Consider the following 20,287-nt stretch of genomic DNA (forward strand, 5'->3'; position numbering starts at 1 on the left):
GCACCATTTAATGTTCTGCCTCAGCATGGTGAGAGGAAAGGGCTGATAGGAAACAGTGATTCAACATAAAAAAGAGTGGCATTGACCAAGTAATTCAAGGAGAAATATTGGAGTGAATTAGGCCCCCTCACTTTTGTTCCACTGATGAAAATCATGACCAATTCACATTCTTTCCTAGGGATGTCAGAATTCCGCCGGACCCGCCACCATCTGGAACATCCGCCCCAGGTAAGCCTCATCCTGGGGGCAATCCGTGGGGGGGGGGCAGGCCATTCCGCCACGGATTTAGGGCATTCGGCCTCACTGAAATCCATGGCGGAATTCTCCGCCATCCCTACCCTGAGCACAAGCGACAACTGGGAGGAGGAGGTCGGGCAGATATGACCAAAAATGTCCAAAGATGACCAGGAATTCAAAGAAGATATACCAGGGAGAAATGCGTCAATCAAGAAAACATGCCCAGATGGCAGACTTTGGGTCATATTTTGGGACATTTCAAGGTAACCCGTTTTTAATGGTGCCAGATATGTTCTGCAAACACATGAAATTGTGGGAGATAGATGAGACACCTTGCTTCTGATTGGTGAGCAAATGCTCTAACCACATGCACCCTGTTTTGATTGGAAGATAATTGTCTCATTGCTCCTTGGGGCCCCACCTTTGACCAGCGCAAGGATATAAAAGCACAGGTAATGAGAGCTCCTTGCTGCTCTTGCTCCTGCTGCTGCTGTCCTGAAACTCCCACCAATCAACTTCTTGGAATGACCCCGGGTTCTAGTATTATGAGCGAGGAAGAAAAATGCCTCCCTATCCACTTTCTCCATACCATGCATAATTTTGTACACCAGGTTGTACAAATTTTGCACAAAATTTTTGCACAATGCATTGGAAACTGGACTCGGGCTGCTCTGAGTCAAAACTTCCAAAATTAATGTTAGGCCTCATCTGGAGCACTGTGTCCAGTTCTGGGCACCACACTTTAAGAGGGATGCAGACAAGCTGGAGAGGGTTCAGAGGAGGGCAACAAAGATGACCAGGGGACTCGAAACAAAGCCCTATGAGGAGAGACTGAAAGAACTGGGCATGTTTAGCCTTGAGAAGAGAAGACTGAGGGGAGATATGATAGTGCTCTTCAAGTCCTTGAAAGGTTGTCACAGAGAGGAAGCCCAGGATCTCTTCTCGATCATCCCAGAGAGCAGGACATGGAATAATGGGCTCATGTTACAGGAAGCCAGATTCTGGCTGAACATCAGGAAAAACTTCCTGACTGTTAGAGCAATACGACAATGGAACCAATTACCTAGGGAGGTAGTGGGCTCTCCCACACTGGAGGTGTTCAAGATGAGGCTGGACAGCCATCTGTCAGGGATGCTCTAACTTGGATTCCTGCACTGAGCAGGGGGTTGGACTCGATGGCCTTGTAGGCCCCTTCCAACCCTACTATTCTATGATTCTATGATTCTATGATTCTAAGATTCTAATTCCAAGCATAAGGTCATACATTCCTTTCTCCTTAGCAGTCATTCCCCTCCTCCCAGATACACTGTTACACAGTGGTATAAAACTGACATGCGTGTGCATTGCCAGGACCATCCAGGGATGCCTTTGCTTGTAGGAACACTTCACAAAATGCCAAGGATTCAACAGGAGCACACAAAAACCCAGTGACACCTATAACTCTATAATGAGTATTGCTCTTGCAACAGAAGGCCAGGATCAAAATCACCTTAAATCTGTATCTATAGATATATTTTTTAAAAAAATGAACCTAGGGAATTATTTCTAAGCAAGGAGAATCAAAATTTAATCAGGTAATTTTGATCTGATAAGAGTAATGAAAGGCAGTACTTCATAGACCTAGCTAGAACTAGTGATGTACGGACTGTGTAAAATCTGCTCCGTCTGTGTTTCGTGGATTGTCATGTGCCTTTTGTTCCATCGTCCACCCACAGACAGATGTGGATGATTTTTTTCATCATGCAGAAAAATACGCCAATAATTACGCAAGTATTTATGCTAGTATTTACATAATTTTCCTCAGTATGTAACATTAAGTGTATTGTCCCCCATTCCATTCAATGTTTCTTGAGTAGAAACTTACATATTTTACCACAAATATATATGCGTAAATTTTGGGAAAGTAAAAAACATCGTCCGAAAGTCCACAGACTCCACGTGGCCTGAGGAGTCTCTCTGCAGCGGATTCCACAGGTTAGATTCTTAGAGATCTGAGCTCATTTTAGTCCATCTCGAATTTCTCCAGCATCTCTAGGTAGAACTATAGTTTCTAGATATCATTTCAAGAAGAAGAGAAAAGAACGGACTGAATAACATGCTGCCAACCTAAACTGGTCAACCACAGTGATGTCTTATGAAGCTGATCCTCTCTGCCAGGGAGATAAAGGTGGAAAAAGGGAAACATAGATTATTCCTTACTATTGAGATAAATAACAGGTAAGCAGAGGGATAAGTCAGACAGAAAAAGAAATGTGACAGGGAATCCATTGAACAGATTATGATTAGAGAGTGGAGAATCTCTCATTTGTCATATGTGTTCCCCCCCTCTTTGGCAGAATAACTCCATTAAAATGCATCGCTCAAGTCTCACCTCTTCCATATATGTTCCTGACATTTTCTATAAATGCTGCATTATTTTACATCACATCAGCAATGCCATGATCATTCTCTTCCTCTCAACCTTTTCCCTTCTCATCTTCTCATGAATATGCATGAACTATAGAAAATGCATTTATGCTTCCCAGTTAACCAAGAAAAAAAACAAAAACCCAGACACCAATGCCTACTTTTAAAATGTGAGTATTTTATAATTCAATTTAGAATTTGTGCTGTTACATTTTGAAAAGGGCATGGAGAAACTGAAGGGGTTTCTGAAGACAGGAGAGAGAGGTGGTATGTAGATAGTATGGTGTAGCCTACCCTATAGCCATGAAAGGTGATGAACTCTCCATCCTTAGACATTTTAAAGCAGGGCCAGGATAATCACAGATTGGAGGCACTGTAGTGGACTTTCTGCACTGGCAGATGGCTGGAATAGATGTACTTTGAGTTCTATTCCAACTATGATTCTAGCCATAAATAAACTATATATATATATATATATATATATATATACACGTGTGTGCATATATATATATATATATATATATACGTGTGTGCATATATATATATATATGTGTGTGTGTATGTGTATGTGTGTGTGTGTGTGTGTGTGTGTATATATATATATATATATATATATATATATATATATATATATATACATATGCCTGACATTAGCTCATCTGCAGTGTTGTTTGGCCATGAAACATCATCTGAAGTGTTGAGCTTCATCCTGTCAAGGCCATACCTTCTCTCAATAGATGCTTTTTATACACATTGTGCTTGTTAAATTAAGCATACCATATACCTGAAAGAACAGGTTACCAAGGCATAGAGCAGAACATAGAACAACAACAATAAAATATCCACCACAATCCATCACACCTTTACTGACAGTAGATTTAGGATAGATAAGTGAAAGTACTTCTTCATGCCATACATCATTAACTGATGACATTCTCTCCCGCAAAATTAGTATTAGTATTATAGGATTTCTTAGTCGACTTTCTCCTTAAAAAGACAGAAGGCGACTTACAACAAAAATATTAAAACACAGAAAACCTAAAATACCTATTTCCATTAAAATACAAAAATGTAATAAAACATAATCAAACATCAGTACACACCATAACCCAAACCACTGATGCAAAAAAACCCTATCATATGCCTTCAGTTCCCTGGGAGTAGAGGGAAGTCTTGACCTGGTACCGAAAAGATGACAATGTTGGTGCCAGGCAATCCTCACTAGGGATGGTGTGGGTGGCCAATTGGGTCCAGGAGTCTGGCAGACTCTACCCCTGCCTGCACCCCCAAGCAGCACTGTGGAACACTCTCCTCAGTGAGACCTAGGGATGGACAGGTGCCCCCCCATCTGGGTTCTCTGGGCGCAGCTGAGCCCCTGCCTCCACTCATGCATCCCCAGACCCCTCTGCTCTCCCCCTGCACATGCTGAGCCACCCACACTCACCAGGAACCTGTCTATGAATGCCGCGAGCACCATTTTGAGGAAAAAATGACAATCGTGAAATATGCGCACATCTAGACTTCCACAAAATGGTACCATGATTGGCCCATATGCACAAGATTACAGGCATAAATGGCCTGTTTACACCTGTAACCTGGCATATAGGGACCAGAAGGTCTGAGTATATAATACAGATTTTGGCCCCCTTATCTTTATGTTTCATCTCAGGCTGATTCGGGGGGGAGGGATGTGCCTTGGCTGATGAAGCTGAAGCAGGATTCGGACATCCGAATCCTGCTTCGGCCCACCCAACACACTGCCTAGCCCCCAGCCCCTTACCTGGGCCCTTGTTCTGTGGAGCGGGGGCACCACCACCAGGGGGGCACCACTGCCACTGCTGCTGGTGCCGCCAGGGAAAATCCTGCTGGGCAAAATGCTGCCTGTCGCAGCCCACCCATCGCCAACAGGAACGAGGGCAGGAGTCGCCTTCCAACTGCACTCTCCCCCTTCCTTGGAAGGAGGCAAGGGTGCCCTGTTGGAGTAGGACTCCTGCCAATGAGGGTGGGCTTCTGCCGCTGCTGCCGCCAGCAACTAAGCCCTCTGGACACACACCAGCAGCTGTCTTCTTCCAGGGAAGAGCCATTTTTCCTTTTTTTTTTTTTTTTTTGCATTGTGACTGTGCCTGTGAGGGGCAGATCCACGATTTTTCTGGTTCAGTCCATGGAGACAGATGTGCCCTGTGATATGATGGTGGTTTGCAGGATTTGCTCTGCAAAAATCAAATGAAATCAAGAGGATCCCTGCCAAGGATCCGTATTTTTGCGCCGTGGCTGCACCCATGAGTGATTTTTCTGGTTCAGTCCACGGAGGCAGATGTGCTCTGTGGTTGGATGGTGGTTTTGTGGGTCTCCCCTTTAAGAATCATATGAAATCATGACGGTCCCTTTTTGATTTTATGGATCCTCGTTTTACCCAGTCCCCATAGCATGCACTTTCTTCTCAGCTTCGTTCTGCCAAAGGAGAGTGGGAAGGGCTAAGGCTTCCTCCATCATGCCTGGCAGTTGCTCCCAGTGGCTATGACTGGAGCAGAGAGAGAAATGCCATGGAGCTTCCCTCTCACCTCCCGTCCCATCCTGCTGCCACCACCGTTGACTCCGCCACCATCCTTGCACACAATGGCAACTTATCAGGGCAGGAGGAGGCTGCTCAATTATCAGGCATCTTGTGCACCTAAATAGATCAATTTGCACTCCCCCTGGGGTGCATGCACCCCATTTTGGAGACCACTGCTCTAGCCAAATAATGTTCAGGCAGTCCTCTCACCTTTAATAACACCACTTCTCTCACAATGAGCAAATGGAAGCTGACTCACAGCAAAGCTCCCTCTCCTCTCCTCTCCTCTCCCCTTCCCCACCTCCCTTGGTGGCCGGATCTCTCTCAAATTAATATGTTTGGTGCCTCTGCATCCTCTTGCCTTCCCCCCTCCCTCCTCCTCCTCCTCCCCCTCCATGTGATCTTTCAGAAGTTGATACATTTTGGAGACAGCCTGTCTAGGCTGCTCAGAAGGCATAAGAAGAGCTCTGAATATACAAGGTGGGTGAGGTGCTTCGTGGAGGAGCCGCTGTGCTTCGGGGTGCCTCAGTGCTTGTCTGAGCCTCTTCATATCATGACGAGGCACCTCCGAATCTGCCTGCTTTGCCTCATTGTTTGGGCTTTGTACCAAGGCAGTGCACAGCCCTAGGTTCTACAAATTCATAGGTGATACTTCTGTCAGTGGCCATCAACTGTGATAATTAAAAGAAACATCCCTGTTCAGAAGTAGTATTGATGTTGCAATACTATTCACACTTACTTGGGAGTAAGTCTCACTGAACACAATAGGACCTAGTGCCATGTAAACATGCACAGGACTGCACTGAGAGTACCAGGGGAAAAAAACAGCAAGCGGGAGGGGGGGATCTTGCCTTCTGTGATAGATCAGACTATTCACTACCCCACATCCAGCCTCGGTCCCATCATGTTGCCAACTGATTTGGTACAACAATAACCAACTTCAGTTCAAACTCTATTGACAGCCAATTGATCTCCCCCAACTCTGCCAGATAAGTCTGCAGCCCTTCCTTGCCCCGTGTCTATGCCTGTAGCATGAAATCCTCTGGGTAGGAGAATAAATCCTTGGGCAGTTAAGTCATTCAGTCAGATCCCATGTCCAATGCAACCAACATTTATTGGGGTGCAGTAAACAAGGGTAAATGGCTAACAAATCAGAACAAGAAGCATCAAAAGCAAATAAAAATGATAAATTCTAACTAGCCTAGATGTTTGGGCTTCTAGGCAGCATCGAGATTCCAACATCAATACATTTGGGATGCAAGAGTCAGGTGTCCCAAAGTGCACAGTTATAGCAGAGAACAAGTTACTACTTTGAACTCTGTTAGACAGGGAAGGGAAGCTATGCTCAACAATCTTTGGCAAGGAGGTGGAGACAGGATGTTGGTGTGGCACCAAAGGAAGTAGAACCTCTCATGGTCAGATGAGCTGGGGGAGTGCATAGTGCCACCATGGGAATGTCAAGGGCTCCATCTGGTTGGTGAAGAGCCCTTTCTCGGGTGTGTTGGCCCTTACAGGTTCTTGACTATTGTTGTCTGTTTATGCCTAGCTTGGGGAATAATAAAAAAAAGACAGTGAGTCCTGTGTAAACAGACTTCCTCGGTGCTCCACGTCAGTTTCTGCAGTGCCTGTCCTTTTATTCTGGGCAGTATTGGATGTCTTTTCAGGGCACGGCAAATGAATATACTAGCATTTTGACCAAGCACTTTTCCTGGATCAAACCCAAATCCAGGAAATGTATGTGGCTGAGTCTATTTGAAAATAAGATGATAAAAATCATCACCATTCACAATAAATTGGCATTTCTTAAGTGAAGCTATTTAAAATGGAATAAGCTTATAGCACCACCATACCATGTTGAGATAAGTTAATAATATACATTTATTACCTGCTGTCTCTTTTGAGGAAACATCCTTTATTTCAGTGAAAGAAAGTTCCCAGCCTTCACAATATTACATTTTATTTTAAAAATAAATATATTCCTGCTTGGTAATATTGATGTGGGTGGCTTGGCAGGAATCCATGGTGTATTTCGCTCATGATGTGTGAGGGGAGCTCTGTGGAAAGAGAGCTTTACACTCACCGGATCCTGCAGCAAACCCCATCAACTTGATATGTACTGTGGTCTCTTGCAAAATACCCCCGAGGAATTCTGGGCTGAAATTAGTTGTCTTAGCAGCTTCTGCCATTATTTATTCACTTTTTATTTATTTATTTTATTTCCCCAGTCCTTGTTTTTAATCTGACAACTAAACACATAGTTGTTTCACGCTCAAAATATCCAACATTAGTAATTCACCTGATCTGTGTCAGTTCCAATAATTGGGGGGGGGAGAGAGAGAGAGAAAGAATGGTATCTAGTTTTGTTTTGATGTTTGTATTAATTAATTTTTTTAAGTCTGTATTAATTACTTCCCCTCCCATAACAGTCTATAGCTGGTGATTTTATTCATAGCCATAATATTCTAGATTGTCCTCTTCCAATGATCAGCCGTCAGTATTCAGGCTGTTCTCCAGACTTTGTCCATTGTATCCATGCTGCTATTAACTATTATTTTGAGGTTATTTCCAATGATGTCAGTCTGCCGGTAGAAGTACAATGGAAGCCGCTGGTGGAAGATAGCCTGCAGCCCCCACAGCTTCTTTCTTGCACACCCCCAAATCTGATCCAAAGGGTTGGGGGAGGAGGGCAAAGGGAAGTCCCATTGCACAAATAGAAGCCCCCTCATGTAGCACTGGCATTGGATCAAACATTAATGCTAATACTAATACATTCTTTTCTATTCAAAAAGACATGGTGGTGTAAAATCAGTTCAAAACAATAAAAAAGCAAAGATCCAAGACAATAAGAAAAGTACTTAACAACTCTGTAGGAACAGTAATATGAAAACAGAATCAGCTAACAAAATCAGCTTTTTCCCCAGGGAAAGCTCTCTCTCTCTCTCAATCTCTCTCTCTCTCTCTCTCTCTCTCTCTCTCACACACACACACACACAGAGAGAGAGAGAGAGAGAGAGAGGCAGGCAGGCAGGCAGGCAGGCAGAGACACAGACAGAAATAATCAAATTTTGATTAGATTGTGAAAAGGGTAAAAAGATGTTATATGTTGAGGAAGTACTAGGAAGGGAATTCCTGTCTTACCACTCAGGTGGATGACTGGGAGGCAAGAATCACAGGGAAGCTGCATTTGTCTGGGGACCATCAGGTGGACTGGGGGATCCTGGGTGCCTCCGGGGAGACAGCTATCAACGGTGATCCTCAAAACATAACTAGCCTCAGTCTCAGAGGAAGTTGCCCAGCGGTCTCCTAGCTCCAGGGGGTGCAGGCATCTGAAGACCAAGGCTCAGTGAGCCAGATGCAGAAGTGTCCACCTGAGGAACAGGAACTCCTCATGAGTAGAGGTGGAGCTTTCCCCAGGTGGCACTAACAGCCTGCAGCTACACTCTTGGTGGGGATCTGAAGGCTCAGGCTTCGAAACCTTCAGTTCCAGACACTAACTGCTGGAACAATGTTTAACAATGTGTATTTCCCTGCTCTTCCCTGCTCCTCTCTCGATCAACTTTCTGTTTGACTTTGGATTCCATACTTGCCTTTCTTTTGGACCTCATCAAGATCCCTGGAACTCTGTCCCATGACCGTAACCAGGACAGTTCCAAGGAGTTAGTGCAGCTACCAAGAAAGCCCTGCTGCAAATCCTTGGCTACTTCATCTCTAGAATTAGTGGGGTGTGGGGAGGGTCCCAAAGCATAACTTCCTCCAGTGATCTGAGGAAACAGGAAAAGAATATGAGAGAAGGTGCCCCTTCAGGTACGCAGGGCCCCAAGCCATTCAGTCCTTTAAATGTAGGGTGAGCTGATATCTCTTCCCTGTGTTGACATGGTGAAAAGATCCAGGGAGGGGGGGCATGAGGTGCCCTTGAATAGAGGCTGAGATACGAAATCCTAACCCCTGGAGCCTTCTAAAGTAATAGCTAAGGGGGCCAACCATAAAAGGTAGGGGACCGGGGACCCCTACCTCCCCCATAATTCAAACACTGCCAATGTAAAGCTTGCAATGCTGCCCATGTCTCTTCTTGACAGTGCTATCTCTGGGTGAAACACGAACTTATGGATCACATTTCTATGAAATAAGTACTCTGGTTGTGGATATACCTTTACTTCAAGTTTTGGCTGTGTAAATCAAAGCCTGCGGATTTTTGTTTCGGCACAATATTAAGCAACTTTGTTTTCCACAGCCGTCATGAACCATCTTGGTTCGCAATAGGGAAACGGCACATTTCTCCTCCCCAGAAGTGTGCCTTTTGCCAGAGGGAAGTGTTGCTTTTGGACATTCATTTTCCAGCAGCTTCTCAGCCCTCCGCTCCCACCCCTGCCCCATGCTTAATTATTTAGTGCATGCCTGGGCCATGGACACTCGTATTTGAAGTGTGCCTCCTGCAAGTGTACGCCACCCGGAGCTGTGATTTTTCTCCCTGGAAATGTTCTCCTTGGGTCATGCACAATAATGTAATGTGCTAATAGAGCTGATGATTTATTCCTGTTTGTGTTTGTGCTATATTCATAGCTTAGGTGCTTAGCTTCCTGCTGAATAGCTGGTTGCTCAGCAACCCAGTCCCCTCACTTCTCTCTCTCTGTCTTTTTCCTATGTGCTGGTGACAGTGGTTGATTTTTTTTAAAGACCCATTAGTTTTTAAACACAGCTCTCTTGAAAATCAGACACCACTTAATTGAACCTGAATGGGGTGCTGTGCACAATAGCCTTGATTGGGACACACACACACACACACACACTGCCCTGCCATAAAGACAACATATTTATTGTCAATTACCAGGTTAAGACCCTATTTAAGGAATAGTCATTCAAGTCTTTTATTCCTACCAGATGCAGCAAATTACTGGGCATTCTTTGCCTTTCTGTGGGTCCCCCCCCCCCAACACTCAGATTAGCAAATCCCTTCCAAGGAACAAGCCAAGCAGCAGATCACTGCACACATGCTGATTTTATTAGGTTTTTTTTTTCTTCCACAAATTAGTCTTGCTTGCTAGGGCATTAGTACTATCTCAGAGATCTGCATTCAGCTGAAGAATACTGGGGCACCACGCCTCTCTAAAACCTTCTGTCCATCCTTTTACACCTTTCTTCATTTGGCGGGTGCATCCCTGTCAAGGAAGCACTGGGAAACCTTTGCATCTTCTTCAGGCACAGACGTTCTAGCCTATTAGCCATCTAGGGTGGATGTCTGTGCTAATTTCTATCTACTCAAATTCTACTGAGAGCTACTCATACCAGGTAAAAATGGTTCATATGTTCCTATGAAGGGCAGTTCTTAAGGTTAACACTTGTTACCACCTCCCTCTCACACCGTGCAAAATGAATGCACAATCTAGCCAGAGTGAAGCATTTCTGTATCACATAGAGCACAAAGCACATGTTTAATTGACATTAGAGGCATGGTGCATATCCATAATCTGATGTTTTGGGAGTGAAAATAGCATATTCACAGCTGCAGGTAAGTATCTCAAATATAGCAGTGTTTTCCCAACCTTAAGGCAGACATAAAAAAAAAAAAGGTGGCTTGTTGCACTTTTAACACTGGTCTGTTAGCAATAGGACTAGGTAGCACCCTGTGGCATAGCATGGGGAATCACTTTGAGTGGAAACCTATGAGGAGCGCTAGTTAGTTGGGTACTTGCAATAAGGTACAATTTATGTATGTATGCATGTATGTATGTATTTATTTATGTAGGGTGCGATCCTATGGGGATAGGCAGCTGCCTCTGAATTCAGAGGCGACTGTCTATCCATGCAGGGCAGGAGAAGCATGGAGGGGATCGTTCCCTCCGCACTTCTTCTGCCCTGGATTTTCGGCTAGACAGCTAATTTCAGCTGTCTAGCCACAGGAGGCAGAGTGGAGGAGGAGGCTGCCAGATGACACATAGGATGTGTCGTACTGGCATTTCCTCCTTCCCCACCCAGGAACACCCCCTGGAACACCCTATTTTGGCCACTCCATGCTCCTCTTCCAAGCACAGAGCACAGGGCCTTCCACACTGCCTCTCAGGCAGCATGGAAGGGGAGGAAGGTTGGTTCTCCAGGAACTGACCTCGGAGTGCGGGCTCCGAGGTCGGTTCCTGGAAACCCACATATCCTATGGCCATCTAGCTGCTGACTAGCGGCCATAGGATTGCTCCCTTGATGTATTTTATTGCTGTAAGCTGCCTTGGGAGGGCTTCTGCCCTGAAAGGTGGCCAAGAAATTTTTTTTTTTGGAATGAATGAATGAATGAATAAATAAATAAATTCATTTATAGACTCCCTTTCCACTAAAATAGTGTTTAAGGCAGCTAACAATAGTAAAATACAGATAAAATACAAAATTATCATTAAAATATAGTTAAAAAACAAATTGTTTATTTTATTTTATTTTTTAGTTCCTATGATTTTTAGCCACCTTGAGCACTGTTTTCTTGGTGAAAAGGCAGGATTAAAATAAATGCAAAGCACATTGATTAACACACACCTCCCCCCAGTAAAACAAAAAGCAGTACCTACCAGTTAAAACCTACGTCATCAAATAGTCCACATGAAAGTCAAAAATTTGCCTGAATAAAATTTTATTTGCCTGGTGGCAGAAGGACAAGAGAGACAGAGTTTGCTTCTCCTTTAAATGGAGAAATATGTGGAATTAAACTTAAACTGGAGAAGTATGTGCCATGAAGCCGCTTTGCTTCCCATCCAGAAAAATAATGTAAAGATGTGAATGGGGAGTGCTGCACACCAATCAAACTTAGATGCATAGCAAAATTCAGAAGGACTTTAAAACTGTTCACTTTGGCTGGATCATGCCCAGAATTTACTAGTGATGAATGCTTGTGCCGTTGGCAAAAGGACCATTAAAAACAAAATAAATCATTCACCACCTGGTCCTTTGCTTTCCTTGTTCACATTAATCTCTCTATCCAGAATAATAATATATCTAGATGCAGTAAAACAAAATTATTTCAAAATAGTCCCCCGCCCCCCGCCCTTTTTCATATATAGCAAATTAGCGATGCACACTAAAAAGAACTTACACAACTTGTATTTTCTTGCAGGATTCTTTCCTTTCTAATTACAACAGCATGAAATATTTTGGTTTCAAGGAAGAACTTTAGTTTTACATTGTGATCAGGCCTGCTCATCTGATGTTCCTGAAGTAAATTCTTGAATGGGAATATGTGCAGTATACCGTCCATTCATAATTTGCCCAGGGTGGAAAGGATAACTATATGCCATAAATGATAGCTAGGAATAAATAAGTTATTGGGACTGTATGTTTCACAGTTATAGAGAATGATGTTTGACCAAAACTCATCAGTTTCTGCTTCCCATCTCTCTGAAGAAGGTAGGTACAAGCTATGGTGGCTTTCTTAATGTAACTCTGACCTTTTTCCCGCTATCCTTTTTCCCGCTTTTCTTCAGTGAACTTCAGCCTGACATTATTGAGTGCTTTAATTACTAAAATGTCTGTGGACATACTTAATTCAGATACAGTCACCATGAGAAAGTAAATAGCCTAAAGTATTTCATACTGTGTTTTAGACAGAGATTGGCAAGTTCCTTCATCTTGATTTGGAATGAGCTTGTTCTTTCAAAACTTTTTCAGAAGATTTCCAGAAAAAGCTCAGGTTCCAGCCTTATTTTCTAGAGTTTTCTGAAACCTAGGAAGAGCCTGTCCTATTCCAGTTGCTCCCTTACCAGCTCTCCACTTGTGTGCCCTCCCCACAGCCTATCTTCCAGCAATAGCAACAGTAGGGGGCATGAAAGGGAGAGTTCCTTGAGCCTTCATTAGCCTTGAAAGTCTTTCCAACAGGAATGTCCCAGCACAAAGATATATTGGGATTATCCTTTGCCAGAGCATCCAGAATCTTACTATAGGCCCAAGGAAGGTTCCCTCTTTCCATTTCAGCAGCATCCTTCTATGTCTAATGGAATTCTACTTCAGAGGGATACAGTTACCCTAGACCAATGATACACAGATTTTGTTGGACTACAACTCCTATCTGACCTAGCCAGCATCATCAATGGTGAGGCATAATGGGGGCTATAGTCCAACAATATCTGGAAGGCCCCTCTAGACTCTAGAACAGCATCTTCCAACCTGGTGTCCTCCAGATATTTTGGACTACAACTCCAATCCTCCCTGACCACTGGCCATGTTGGCTGATGGGAGCTGTAGTCCCAAGCAATTGGAGGGCACTGTGTTGGGGGAAGGAGTCGACAGGGTCTATTTCAGGAAATCTTGAGTGGATGTTACTGCCTTAAAAGGGGTGATTCATGGATGATAGAGTTTTCAATAATTAACAAGTGGATGTTGAAAACTGAGAATTGTAAGATGTAATGACCAAGAGCCAGTTCATGGATGAATGCATGCCATTCATTAACTGTAGCATTAAGTGATCACTTTTATTTGTATGTGTGAATAAACCTTCCAGATTAATCATCACTAGTTCAAGCATCACTGTGTTTGAGGTATGATGATACTGAGTGAGATGCACATTCTGATAGAACTTTCCTCTCACTCAATATCAACTCATCTCAAACACAGTGCTTTTTTATGAAATAAGTTCATTCAGCAGTGAATCATCGGGTGTTGAGTGAGTGAGTGATGCAAGACCAAATGATGCGAATGCAAAGTTCTCATTCAATCTCTGTGATAGGTCTTCAGTCTGTAGTGGGACTTGAATCTAAGCCTATATATAGGTATGCTCTTCTAAATTCACCACAGATTAACTTGGAAATGATCCAAGATCTTCTTCCACACACAAAATCCAGAAGGTTTCAGATCATTTTCCCAAGCCATTAACCCATTTCTCAACCTCTTAAATCTCCAATTAAGAGCTGCAGGGGCAAAAGCAAGGAGATAGGCTTCTGCTCCCTCAGTTGTTACTCCTCCAGCCTGTTAAAACTGACCCTACTTGATGTAATGGAGCAATCTTCTCCTATTACATTGAATAGGAGGAATTTAAGAGGCTGCGAGGACAAGAAACCAAGGGTGAGGGGAAGGTGAGATGGGCTACCATGCCATAGTATTTGCCCCTGCAGCATCTTAATTTTCCCCTATGCAATGCCTTGGAGCAGTGTCATTCCATGACTATGCATAAGGTAAGCCTGAAATTCTTCTGTAGCTCAGATTTCAATCCAAGCTGGAACAGAATTCAGGCGCTTGTTAGGGTCACCTTTGCTTTGAGACAGGCTTTAACAAGCCCCTGAAGTTCTATTTTTGGCAATCCAAAGGAGAACTTTGCAAGCATCTTGACCCCCTAGTGGTACAGTTAAAGGTGGACCTCATGACCAAAATCCAGGGCCACACCATCCAGGGACCCACAAAATAACCACCCAGAGAGCTGCAACTGATGGGGGCCATGGCAAACAGGCCCCCATCAGCACATGGGCTGGCATGGCTTGCTGCAGCACTCTATCTTTCTTTCTCTCTTTCTTTCTTTCTTTCTTTCTTTCTTCTACTACTACTACTGTGATGATTGTGTACTAGGCACAGCTGCTCATTTTATTATTCTTCCTTTTAAACTACATTATCATCTTTTTTCTATTACAAGTGGTGCCCATTCCCAAGTAAATGTGTCTAGCATCAGGACAGCCATGGCAAACTCCATTTTATTCCTGTATTCAGGAAGGTCCTATGAGTGATGTGAGTTAAAAATGCAAAACGGCATATGCTCAGAGTCTTCCTTTAAAAAAAAAAAAAGTTGGAAAACTGTTTGTTTGTTTTCCTCTAACATATACGAAACATGCACACAGTTTTAAAGCATGGAATGGCAGTGGACACATATGGCTGTCTAAAGCCTGATCCTCCCCACCTCCCTGTCCCCTGCTGCTGCCCCACCAAAAGACCATTAAGCCCAGGATTTAAAATTACCTAGCTGCATCACTGTCTACTTGAGATCTAGGGCATCTCTACACCAGCCTAAAATCCTGCATTTAAACAGGGCTTTTTGCTTCCATTTTAAATGCAGGATCGCAACAACTCCCTTTTTCACACACTTCCTTTTCCCCCTCCCCTTTCCCCCTCCTTCTCCCTGTATCTGAGTCTTCTATATCTTTTATTGATCTTGCTCCTCTTCTTGCCATGTTGCCTCTTTTCATGGAGGGAACTCAAGCAGAACACAATGGGGTAATTTGATAGCTCCTTATCTGCAATCTATTTAAAAATGGAACAAAGGGCATTTAGTGCAGGAGATGCCTTGGAGGCTCACAGCATCACATAAACAGCCCGCAAACTTCAGTGACTGAGGCATCTCAATAGCAGGATAAAAGCTCCATGTGAAGGAGACCCTAAGCATTTCAGGTGGGGATTCAGCCTGTGTGCCACTATCAAAGACCAGCCATACTGGCCAGGAAGTCTCTTCTAGAACATGCCTGGTGAGATATTATGACCTCTATAAAAAATTCCAGGTCAGGCTTGCCCACTGGTCTGAGCAAACAGAGGCTACCGTGGCCAGGTGTCTTACTTTACAGAGGATAGTCCTCTATTTGAAGAGCTGTCAGAGGAAAGTCCTCCATTTGAAGATGCCCTCTATTAGAAGTCCAAGTCTGGATTAAAGAACCATAAGAAGGGAGAGCAGCTGAGGGCTTGAAGTTGCCCATCAACAGCTAGCACCTGGACAACAGACTGAGAAGACCTACTGGTCACTTGGTCAGTCTTTCTCACTATGGTGAGATGCACTGCATTTCTATTTAAATTATAGCTACTATTTCTAAATTTGCACAGACATACAAGTCTGCATATGCAAGTGTTATGCAAATTAGTGTCCTCTTTTGTCCTCGTTTTGGGTGATGCATTCCCTCTTTTTTTGGCAGGGTATAAATGCCCATCCTGACAGAGTTTCCTGAAGCTCTTTGTATTGCCTAGATGCCTGTTTCACCCTTGGTCTTGCTGTGATCCTTCCCCAGTGTGACCAGAGCCAAGACTGGCACACTACACCTGAGTTGCCTATATTTGAATTTCCTATCCCTGGGCCTTTGTTTCCTCTAGAAATGAGCACTTTCCTGTTTACCACTGTGGTATAGCATCCTGGGGTCTTTGAGACAAAACATTATAATAAACTGGTGCTGTTGCCATTAGAGAACCATTTTATGGATGTTGATATAGAAATGTATTTATATTGGTGATTAGTGGGGGCTTTCAACTCCTGTGAATTTTCCTTCTGAAGCAAAAGTATGCTGATAAACAATCCATACAGATGTGTTCCTCATACTGAATGCAATGTGACTGAATGTAGTGTGACTGAAGTGCGGTTACCTGAATTTTAATGGCTGGAGTCTGCTTATCTATCTTATTACTTTCCTCCTGTTTCAATGGAATGCATGCTTACCTTGGGATAAAGCCAGTTTAAAGATGGAAGGCTTTCCAGTAATTTAACCATGTTCCTGATAAACAGCAATAAATATATTGTATCGATGCATTTCTAAACATATAATTGTATTTGTATTGTATAAATAGATACAGTAACCTGGGTAGGCTGAATCAGAGAATGGAACTGTTTTATTCATACCGAGCCCACTGTTTGCCTCCTTAACCTTATAGCCACAAAGCTGAAGGACAATAAGTAGTACATCATGGGAAACTCAGACAATCCAAGCCATTCCATGTTTTAAGTGCATTGCTATAGCAGGGAGGGGAGAATGCATATGAATATTGCTATGGCAGGAAGGGGAGACAGCTGGAGGGGAGGGGAGAAAGAGAGGGAAGGGAAGGGAAGGGAAGGGAAGGGAAGGGAAGGGAAGGGAAGGGAAGGGTGGGGGAGAAAGAGAAGGGGAGAAACAGAGAGAGAAGAGCAAAGACAGAGGAATGGACAGGTGTGTGTGTGTGTGTGTGTGTGTGTGTGTAAAACAGAGGGAGGGAGGGAGGGAGGGAGAGAGAGTGGGGTAGCTATGGCACTACTCACTATTGGCATTTGGCCTCAGACATATTTCTCCCGGAAGAATGCAGCCCCCGGGGGTGGAAATTTCCCCACCCCTGATTTAAGAATATGATTGAATGCTTCCCCACTTAAACCAATGAGTAAGCAAACAAAAGCCCCTTGCACATATAAAACTAGGCTATCAGGAAGAAGGCAGAGCTAGAACTCTTCCCCACATCATCTAGACGAGTTCTATGTGCAGTTCTGGGAGCATTCAGTCATGCAACCTACCACTAGGTCTGGATCTACACTTACCGCCTTTTTTTACTTCCAATGAGGTTTCACTGCCCACCTTTCACACTACGCAGTACCCGCCTCGAATTGGAACCGGAATTTCCCACTTCTGTGCTCCCCCTTTCAATACCCTAATATCCCGGTATTTCCCCCTAATGTGCTCTGATTTTCTGCCTTCGCTACCGTATCCGGTCGTAGTCCCCTCCCCCTTGTCCATATATGGCGGTGTTTGTATTTCCCTCCTGTCCAATCACAGCTCTCAACGGCCCCATGTCTTCTTCCGGCTATGGATCCCATAGCTTCCTCAGCAGCCCCCGTTTCCTCAGCAACAAGCAAAGGGCTGGATGTGCGTGCACTTGTCTGATCTTGGAAGCTAAGCGGGGTCGGCCCCAGTCAGTAGTTGGATGGGCAACCGCCTGGGAATCAGGCTTCCTGCATTGAGCAGGGGGTTATTCTTAGGGATGGGGGAGAATTTCTCCCCGAAACTTCGGGGGGCCAAGCGCCAACGCATTCGGTCCTCCGAAGGTTGTTCGGGGAGAAATTCTCCGTGCCCCCCACCACCCGCCCCCCCCGGGATGGGACTTACCTTTCACGAATGTCCCTCCCGGCGGCGGGTGCCGGCGGCGGTTTGTCGGGTCTTCGTCAGGGGCGGAGGCGGCAGCCGGTCTTTCGACCAGCTGCTGCCGCCGCCATTACAAGCAAAGTAAAAAAAAAACAAAAACGCCCCTGTGATAGGCTACGTAACAATTAACGTAGCCTATCACGGCTAGATTTGCAAAGCCATAGGGAGCCGCCATTCGCGTTCCTTATTTGGTCCCTGTAGTCTACGTAAAGATTTACGTAGACTATGGCGAAAATAAGGGCAACGCAAATAGCCCTACAGGGACCAAATAAGGAACGTGAATGGCGGCTCCCTATGGGGGCCGCCATTTGCGTACGCGCTTTTTTTTTTTTCAAAGTCACCCGTGATAGGCTACGTGATGATTAACATAGCCTATCACGGCTGACTTTGCAGATCTAGCCGTGATAGGCTATGTTAATCGTTATGTAGCCTATCACAGGCGCATTTTGTGTATTTTTTTTTCTTTTGAAGTTCGCGGCCGGGGAGACGGGGCGCTTATCCCCGGCCTGAATTTCGGCCAGGTGAGGCGGGAAGCCTCCCCCCCCGGCCTGAATTTCGGCCAGGCGAGGAGGGAAGCCTCCCCCCCGGCCTGAACTTCGGGGGGAGCAGCAAAGCACCTCCCCCCCACCGCGAAGCAAGCTGCGAGACCAGGTAAGTGACTTTCGTGCACCCCTAGTTATTCTATCCCTTCAAATGAGATTAAGTTTTACCCCATCCTATCCCCCGCTCTGGATGGGTTTTTTTTTAAATTAAGGTGTTATCCTAGCAGAATCGGGGCTTCTCTGCAATGTTTTGTTTTTCTTTTCTAATTCAGGCATGATCTTCGAAGATTCGAAGTTGTGAACCTTCACAACTTGTGAAGCAAGTATAGTTCAGGGACAGGACTGTATAGTTCAGGGACAGGGCTCCATCTCCACCTGTATAGTTCAGGCACAGGACTCCATCTCCACCTGTATAGTTCAGAGACAGGACTGTATAGTTCAGGGACAGGATTCCATCTGCATCTGTGTAGTTCAGGGACAGGACTCCCTCTCCATCTGTATAGTTCAGGGACAGGACCCCATCTGGATTTCCAGTAGAGATGCTGGGGCTACCATGGGATGTCCCTCTCCCATGAACAGGCTGTTGGACGAGCTGCCAGAGTAGACATGGTAGGAAGCATGAGAACAACCTGGCTGACACCCTGTCCTGATAAGGTAACCAGCATGAGCCAGGCAGGATCCTGAGAAACTCTTAGGCATCTCTGCTTGATGTACATTCATTAAAAATAAAAGGAATGAAAAATCAAATGAATGAATCCCATAAGGAAATCAAAATTATAATGAAATCAAATGGAAAAAGAAAAATGAATGTGAGGGGGAAATGAATGCAATCCCCTTTATTTTATTTCCCGTTTATTTCTGTTTGTCTGCAATTGCTTTGCATTGGAAGTACTGTTTTGCATTGGATACATCAGTGGTTCTTAACCTTTAATCCACTACCGCCCACCAAGTACACCACGTGATCATCAAATGTCCCAGCCACCCAAGCCACAAGTAAATAATTAGGAGATAAAAAGAGCACTCCAGACAAGGAAACTTGATTCTGAAATATAAGTATATTTATAATATATGCTTATGATACATTCACACACATTCAACGAGACCCTTGTGCCTGATGGCTATCAGCCAACTTCTTAATGTTAGGTTTAGATTTTAATTAGCATTACAAAAAATCTTGTTTCTCCCTTGCCTTTGCTGCTATTACATTGTTGTTGCCATTACATTGCCCCCTTCTGTTGCTTTCTCACTAGAATCTCATCACACACAACTTAGGGCCAGTTAAACACTTTTTCTAAAAATCATGCATAGCTGTCTCCCCTACTCTCCTTTAACTCTCCTTTAAATACCCCCATTTGTGCCCCAATTCTGAATATCCCCCTGAGATCTGTAGATTGCCCCCTGTAGGACCATATGGCCCCAGTTAAGAAACGCTGGGACATGTAGCCCAGAACACACTGTACACTTCACAGGAAGGTCACAGGGAGTGGGGGAGGGAGGGCACAGTGAAATTGACAGACTGGAAAGCTCTATAGCTCTATTTAGAGCAGGGGTGGACAGGTTGTAGTCCTCCAGATGTTTTGTCCTACAGCTCCCACCATCCCATCCCTCACCATTGGCTATGGTGGACAGGGCTGATGGGGAGGACAAAACTTCTGGAAGGCTGCAAATTGCCCATCCCTGATTTAGAGTCTGTAGAAGTCAAAGTAAGGTTTTACGGGGCAGGGGAGACAATTGTG

This window comes from Heloderma suspectum, chromosome 1 (genome assembly GCF_057233095.1).
Source record: "Heloderma suspectum isolate Gila_16-S chromosome 1, 16-S_ref, whole genome shotgun sequence".
Taxonomy (NCBI): domain Eukaryota; kingdom Metazoa; phylum Chordata; class Lepidosauria; order Squamata; family Helodermatidae; genus Heloderma; species Heloderma suspectum.